Genomic DNA, 9,234 nt, shown 5'->3' with positions numbered 1-9,234 from the left:
CGTATAAATTATTTATAAATTAAAAAAGTCACATATAAAAGTCTAGTACATACATTAACAACAAAACTAATTCGGTTCTAATCAAATTTTAATAGATAAATCACTGAATTTTTAATTATTTATAAATTAAATAATTAACAGATAAAAATTTAACACATTACTTAAACAAAAAATTAATTAAATACTAATTAAATTTTAACATACAAATGACTATACTATAAATTATTTATAAATTAAATAAAGCACAGATAAAAGTATAACACATAAATTAACAAAAAAATTAATTCGGTACTAATCAAATTTTAACATATAAATCAACTAACGCCTATTTAATTTTTTATAAATTAAATCATTCAAAGAAAAAAGACTAACACATAAATTAACCAAAAAATTAATACAATACCAATCAGATTTTAACATATAACTCACCAACATCTTCAAATTATGTATAAAAATACCCTAATCACACATCAAAGTGACATAAGATATGAACGGAACAACAAACAACTAACACCTAAAAAAAATAACATATAAAGAACTAACCTCTTCCTTGATGCTTCCAGCCACGTGAGCAACACCATTTAATCGATACAAATAATCTTGGTTTTTCATGATCTTACCCCGCTAGAGTATCCCTGTCACTGGATTCTCTCCCAAATCCTCTCAATTCCAACTACTCTAACACCCAGAAATGCAATCCGTCCTTTGATCTCACGATTTATATATTTACTTAACTCCTTATAAACCGTGATAGGGGTTTCACGGTTTATGCATAAATCCACTTCATAAACCGTGGTATGGGTTCTATAGTTTATGTGTTTTCTTAAAAAGCAGTAAAGGTTTCCACGATTATATAGAATTGTAATATGACAAACATATATTTAGTTTTCAACTGTTACATTTGCGTAAATATGTCAATTGTTTTATTTAGATAAATTTCTCTTATTTACATGTTGATTTAATTTGCTATATATGCTACACCAATAGTAAATTTTGTGTTATACCTTAATTCGATTTATTACTTTTGCAGCATATATAGTAAATCAAATCAGTTTGATTCAATATACTACTTATACAATTTTTTAAAGTTAATTGTTTGTTTATTATTCTATATTAACTTTAAAATATAAATATCAATAAGAAAATACTTTTATTTGAATTAAAAAATATCAAAAAATCAAAATAAATAAGAATAGAAATTCAACTTTTATGTTTTAGTTCAAATTCTAGAAAATCTACTTTATAAACTTGTGAATTTAAATCGGAACAATAAATAATTTCTAAAAATTTATTAAAAAATAAAAATTATCATTTGATTCATTAGCATCTAAAAAAATTATTATCAAAATATTTTATGTTAAAAAAATATAAAATATAAATTTTTAAGATGACATAAAAGTTAAAATTTATTTATTGTTTTTAAATTTAGAAGTAATAAAAAGTTATATAATATAATATATGTGTATGTATAGTGTATCGTATTATACGAGTATCATTAGCTAATAACCTTTTTTTCTTGAATTATAAATTATTGTACTATTCTGTGTATGTATAGTGTATTATAGTACACGAGTATCATTTAATTTAATTATAAATTATTGTACTAATGTATATGTATGTATAGTGCATTCAAAATTTAAAGTAATAACTTTTATACTTAATTTTATAAATTAAATGATAATTTTGTTAATATAATATTTTAATTATTTTTTAAATTACATATTATATAAATATAGTTGATGATTTTATATTGTATAATTTTTTGTTATTTTTTATTCTAAAAATATTTAAATTTTAATTCTTATGTTATCTTACAAAATTATATTTTATATTAATTTTTTAACAAAAAAATTCTGGTAATAATTTTTTAGATGTTAATGAATTAAAGGATAATTTTTAATATTTTTTAGAAATCGTTTATTGTTCTGTTTTAAATTCAAAAGTTTATAAAAATATAAATTTTCTAGAATTTGAACTAAAACACAAAAGTTAGATTTCTATTCTTATTCGTTTTAATTTGTTTATATTTTATTTGAATCCAAATAGAATAATTTCCTTATTAATATTTATGTTTTAAAGTTAATATAGAATAAATAAACAATTAACTTGATTCGATTTACTATTGATATAACATATATAGATTTACATGTAAATAACATAATTGATTCAATTTACATAAAGATATTCCAGGACAAACATATAACGAAAATTGATTAGGATATTTGCATAACTTTAAACCCCATTCAGTTTATTAATATAAATTAAATTTATTAATATGTATGTGACGTTACGTAATTAGTTATTGAGTAAATAGCTAAATTAGTCCCTCAAAGATTACACGATCTTGAAATTGGTCCCCGAAAGAATAAATTAATCAAAATTGTCCCCCAAAAATTTAAAAATGGTAACGTTAGTCCTTCCATCTATTATTTGACTAACGGCGTTACCATTTACTTACCTGGCTGTTAGTGTGACATGTCAGCCAATGCTTAAACGACGTCGTTTTCTTTGCTCACCCCTTACAACGCTTCATTTTCCATCCCTGTTTTGTTACATCTTTCTAATTCCATCCTTCTTCTGAAAACAAATCATCTATGTAATTCCTTCGTCTTCGGTTCTCACCTCCACAAAGATGAAGCATTGAACGGTGACTATCAGCCTAGACCGACGACAACATTGTGTTGGAGTTGAAGGTGACCGGTTTGCGACAACCTTGGTCAACCGAAAAGGGTACACCATCGTTTTGCGTAAGAGGTAGGTTACCTTTTTTGTTATTTTCTGAGATTGATTGTGGTTTTATCTCTTGATGAATGTGCTTCTATGATCGTTGGAAATCTATTGTTACTGTTTGCAATGTTAGGGTTTGAAAAAATATGTTCAGGCTTAGGGCTTTCGTGGTGATCCATGAATGACTCTGTTTTTTAAGATTTGAGAACAATGTTTGCGCTCTGTATAGCTGCATGTGTGTGTTTTATTTTCTTTTTTTGTAGTTGATGATGAATCTGCTTTGCTTGTTTATGAAAAAAATTCCAATAGTTTAGTGTTTTGCTGTTTTGGTTGCAGATGGAAGGTTCCCCTATGACCTTTGTATTTCACCATGGTGGGAAGTTTAAAAAAGATGAATCAGGATATCTGTTTTATGAACCAGATAATACTGAAGTATTAATGGGTGTAAAAGCAGACACTCTAGATGTGTTTTTTGTGAAGGGATATTATAAGGAGTTAGGATATGCTGAGATGAACAATTGCTTGTGGAAAGTTCCTGAAACACTTTCGGATAATGGCTTGAGGAGGCTAGAAAATGATGTTGATCTGTTGGCATTGGTTAAGGACTGCAGGAGGAATCATCACCTCATAAACATCTATTTTGAGCATGTAGTTTCTAAGCCACACGTGGTTGACTGCATGAGCGAGGATGATGATGATGTACTACAGTTGCCAACCATCCCTGAACCCCCAGAGAAATTGAATAAGGGCCACAATGAAGCAATGTCTCAGCCTTATTGTAAGACCATAAAAAAATCACCTCAGTCAAAAAAGAACAAATCTCAGCCCACCAAGTTACCCTCTCCTCACCCCACACCTGAACTAACACCTAAGCCCACACCTGAACTAACACCTAAGCCCATACCTGAGCCACACCTAAGCCCACACCTGAGCCAACTCCTCAGCCCACACCTCAGACCACACCTAAGCCAACACATTAGCCCACACAGAAGCCCATTTCTCAGCCCACATCTAAGCCCATAAAAAGCTCATCCATCAGTCCAACCTTTGGACTAAACCCCAGGCTGCTAAAGTTTCTGCCAAGCCTACACCAGCCAATAAGATCAATAAGAAGGTGAAAGATACAAGCAAAACAAGATCTAGAAGACAAGTAAAGACAACTCCAGTTGATAATGATAGTGACTCTCATGATTCATATGAGAGTGCTGAAAACAGTTTGTACAAGCCTCCAAAAGTTGTAGGAGATTCTATATACAGTAGTGACAGTGACAGTAGAGTTGATGGAGGACAGTCTTTTAGGACCAAGAAAGTAGATCATAAAGAGAAGCATAGGCCTGCTGCTGATAAAGCAAGGGACAAAGCTATTGACACTGATGACTCTAGCTACGAGGATGTCGAATCTGATGAATGCTCTGATGCAGATATTATTTATTTAATTGTCTATGAGTTATTCAAATTGCTTGTTTTATAGATCTTTGTGAATTATTTGCTTATATTACAATTTTGTGGTGAATTGATGTAATTTCAGATTTAGATGATGATTTATTGTATGAAGAATCATTAGATGGAGATGAATGAAAGTCAAAAGATTCTGATCAAGAGTTAGACTTTGAGGACGAAGATTCAGTTGTGCATCTACAGTATAATGACAAGGCCAAATTTGGTGATCTGAAATTTGAGGTAAGCATGGTTTTCAAGTCCAAGAAACATTTTATGGCTGCCACTAGAGATTATACTATTTAATGGAGGTAGGAATATAAGGTTCTCTAAGAATGACAAGGTTAGAGTGAGGGCTGTTTGTAAGAGTGAAGACTGTCCTTGGGTAGTATACTGCAAGGTTGCAAGAACTGGACCGGTCAAGTGACGGGTTCAATGATTTAATGGTTCAATCGGAGTTGAACCGTGGTTGAACCGGTTTAATTAAATATAGAGTAAAATTACAAAAAAATTCAATACATAATTTTAAAAAGTTAAATTTAATAATTTTTAAACTAATAAGATTCAAAATTTAACAATTTCACAAAATGAACAATACATAATTTATCATTAAAAGGTCATAAACAACTTCAAATATCAAAATTTATAACTAAAGATATTAAAACGCACTTAAATGACAAACACAACGTTTTGCAACCAAAAGAAACAATATTCAACAAACAATACTTCAACTAAACAAAGACACTACTCATCAAAAATCATAATCATCATTAAGTGTTCCGATGTCTCCATCATAAACAGGTAATCCAAAGCCAGCATCTTCAGAAATACCACCAAAAGAAGTATTTGAGGATTCAATTACAACATCAAGCATATCCACTTCAACTTCCATGTCTCCATGATGAGCAGATAATTTATACGCTTTTTGGCATTGTTTTTAGGTAGTTTTTAGTAGGATCTAGCTACTTTTTAGTATATTTTTATTAGTTTTTAAGCAAAATTCATATTTATAGACTTTACTATAAGTTTTTGTATTTTTCTATAATTTCAGGTATTTTCTGGTTGAAATTGAGGGACCTGAGCAAAAATCTGATTCAGAGGCTGAAAAAGGACTGCAGATGCTGTTGGATTCTGACCTCTCTACACTCGAAATGGATTTTCTGGAGCTACAGAAACCCAATTGGCGCACTCTCAATTGCGTTGGAAAGTAGACATCCTGGGCTTTCCATCAATATATAATAGTCCATACTTTGCTCGAGTTTTGATGATGTAAACTGGCGTTCAAACGCCAACTTTCTGCCCTATTCTGGCGTTAAACGCCAGAAATAGGATAGAAGCTGCAGTTAAACGCCCAAACTGGCATAAAAGCTGGCGTTTAACTCCAAGAAAAGTCTCTACACACGAAAGCTTCAATGCTCATCCCAAGCACACACCAAGTGGGTCCGGAAGTGGATTTCTGCATCATTTACTTATTTCTGTAACCCTAGTAACTAGTTTAGTATAAATAGAACTTTTTACTATTGTACTCACATCTTTGGACGTTTAGTCCTTAGACCTAGGTCTTGGTTATTCTTGTTCCCTCTCTGGTGCCGAAGCCAATGAACACCATTATCACTTATGTATTTTCAACGGTGGAGTTTCTACACACCAAAGATTAAGATGTAGAGCTCTGCTGTTTCTCATGAATTAATGCAAAGTACTATTGTTCTTCTATTCAATTCAAGCTTATTCTTATTCTAAGATATTCACTCGCACTTGAACCTGATGAATGTGATTATCCGTGACACTCATCATCATTATCCCTTATGAACGCGTGTCTGACAACCACTTCCGTTCTACATGCTATGGCTTGAGTGTGTATCTCTTGGCCTCCTGGTTTATGATGCATGGTTGCCTCTCTTGACAATAGAGCTTCCATTCCATGAGATCAAAGTCTTCGTGATATAAGCTAGAATCAATTGGCAGCATTCTTGAGATCCGGAAAGTCTAAACCTTGTCTGTGGTATTCTGATGAGCGGATAATTTATACGCTTTTTGGCATTATTTTTAGTATGTTTCTAGTATGTTTTAGTTAGTTTTTATGATATTTTTATTAGTTTTTAGTTAAAATTCACTTTTCTGGACTTTACTATGAGTTTGTGTGTTTTTCTGTGATTTCAGGTATTTTCTGGCTGAAAATGAGGGACCTGAGCAAAAATCTGATTCAGAGACTGAAAAGGACTGCAGATGCTGTTGGATTCTGACTTCCCTGCACTCGAAGTAGATTTTCTGGAGCTACAGAAGTCCAATTGGCGCGCTCTCAACGACATTGGAAAGTAGACCTCCTGGGCTTTCCAGCAATGTATAATAGTTTATACTTTACCTGAGATTTGATGGCCCAAACTGGCGTTCCAAATCAGCTCAAAACTGCTCGGCGTTAAACGCCGGAACTGGCACAAGAATGGGAGTTAAACGCCCAAACTGGCACAAAAGCTGGCGTTTAACTCCAAGAAAAGTCTCTACACATGAAAGCTTCAATGCTCAGCCCAAGCACACACCAAGTGGGCCCGGAAGTGGATTTTTATGTAATTTACTCATTTCTGTAAACCCTAGGCTACTAGTTCTCTACAAATAGGACATTTTGCTATTGTATTTTTCATCTTTGGACATCTAGTTCTTAGATCAGATCTTGGTTCTTCTGGTTCCCTCTCTGGGGCCGAAGGCAATGATCACCATTATCACTTATGTATTTTCAACGGTGGAGTTTCTACACACCATAGATTAAGGTGTGGAGCTCTGCTGTACCTCGAGCATTAATGCAATTACTATTGTTCTTCTATTCAATTCAGCTTATTCTTGTTCTAAGATATTCATTTGCACCCAAGAACATGATGAATGTGATGATTATGTGACACTCATCATCATTCTCACTTATGAACGAGTGCTTGACAACCACTTCTGTTCTACAAGCAAACAAGGATTGAATGTTTATCTCTTGGATCCCTTGATCGGAATCTTCGTGGTATAAGCTAGAATTGATGGCGGCATTCAAGAGAATTCGGAAGGTCTAAACCTTGTCTGTGGTATTCTGAGTAGGATTCAATAATTGAATGACTGTGACGAGCTTCAAACTCCTGAAGGCTGGGCGTTAGTGACAGACGCAAAAGAATCACTGGATTCTATTCCAACCTGATTGAGAACTGACAGATGATTAGCCGTGCCGTGACAGGGTGCGTTGAACATTTTCACTGAGAAGACGGGATTGTAGCCACTGACAACGGTGATGCCCAACATACAGCTTGCCATGGAAAGGAGTAAGAAGGATTGGATGAAGACAGTAGGAAAACAGAGAGACGGAAGGGACAAAGCATCTCCATACGCTTATCTGAAATTCTCACCAATGAATTACATAAGTATATCTATCTTTATGCTTTATTCGTATATCATCCATAACCATTTGAATCTGCCGGACTAAGAATTACAAGGTGACCATAGCTTGCTTCATACCAACAATCTCCGTGGGATCGACCCTTACTCACGTAAGGTTTATTACTTGGACGACCCAGTATACTTGCTGGTTAGTTATGCGAAGTTGTGATAAAGAGTTGAGATTGCAATTGAGCATACCATGTTGATGGCGCCATTGATGATCACAATTTCGTGCACCAAGTTTTTGGCGCCGTTGCCGGGGAATTAAATGTCCTAACTACAGTTTCGCATTTGTTCCCTGCAATAACAGTGCCAAGTTTTGATCCGGCAACAACACCAAGTTTTTGGCGCCGTTGCCGGGGATTGTTTGAGTTTGGACAACTGACGGTTCATCTTGTTGCTTAGATTAGGTATTTTTCTTCAGAGTTCTTAAGAATGAATTCTAGTGTTTCAAGGTGATGTTTTTATCATCACCAAAGCTGATTGATTCTCATCAATTTAGCTCTTGAATGCAATGTCCTGCTGAAGCTTGGCTAGCCATGTCTAATTCCTTTAGACTGAAGCTTTAGACTAACATTGCATGAATCCTAGAATTTTCATTAAGAATTTTGATATCTTTATTTTCTTTTCCACTTAATTTTCGAAAAATCCAAAAAAATTACAAAATCATAAAAATAAAAAAATATTTTATGTTTCTTGTTGAGACACTAGTCTCATTTTAAGTTTGGTGTCAATTGCATGTTTCTATTCTTCTTGCATTCATGCATGTGTCTTCATTAATCTTCAAGTTGTTCTTGATGATTTCCTTGTTCTGATCTTTTAATTCTCTTGTCTTGAGTGTTTTGTTATTTTTCATATCCATTCTCATTTTGTTAGTGTCAATGGTATACAAACTGCTAAGTTTGGTGTCTTGCATGCATTGTTATTTGATTTTAGTTACATTTTGATTATTAAAAATCCAAAAAAATTTTTAATTTGTGTCTTTTCAAGTCAATACTACAGAGAATTGAAGATTCAGAACATTCAGTAGAGGAATTACACAGAAAAAGCTGGGCGTTCAAAACGCCCAGTGAGGAAGGCAAAACTGGCGTTTAAACGCCAGCCAGGGTGCCTGGCTGGGCGTTTAACGCCCAAAAGGGTAGTGTTTTGGGCGTTAAACGCCAGAATGGTGATTCTGTTTTTAATTCAAATTTTTTTCAGGTTTTCAAAATTTTTCAAAATCAAATCTTTTTCAAATCATATCTTCTCAATCACATCTTTTTAAAAACCATAACTTTTAAATCATATCTTTTTAATCACATCTTTTTCAAAATAGTTTTCAATCATATCTTTTTACTTTCTAATTTCAAAATCTTTTTCAAAAATCACTTGATTTCTTTTCCACTCTTGGTTTTCGAAAATCAATTAGTGTTTTTCAAAATGTTTTTAAAATCTTTTACTTAATTTTCGAAAATTTCTTCCCCTCTTCTCACATCCTTCTATTTATGGACTAACACTCCTCCTTAATACACAATTCGAACTCCATCTTTCTTGATAAGTTCGAATTCTTCTACCTCTTCCTTCTATTTTTCTTTTCTTTTCCTCTGACACTTCAAGGAATCTCTATACTGTGACATAGAGGATTCCATACTTTCTTGTTTTCTTCTCTTTCATATGAGCAGG

The sequence above is a fragment of the Arachis hypogaea genome, chromosome 9 (genome assembly GCF_003086295.3).
Source record: "Arachis hypogaea cultivar Tifrunner chromosome 9, arahy.Tifrunner.gnm2.J5K5, whole genome shotgun sequence".
Classification (NCBI taxonomy): Eukaryota; Viridiplantae; Streptophyta; class Magnoliopsida; order Fabales; family Fabaceae; genus Arachis; species Arachis hypogaea.
This window is presented reverse-complemented; position numbering follows the sequence as displayed.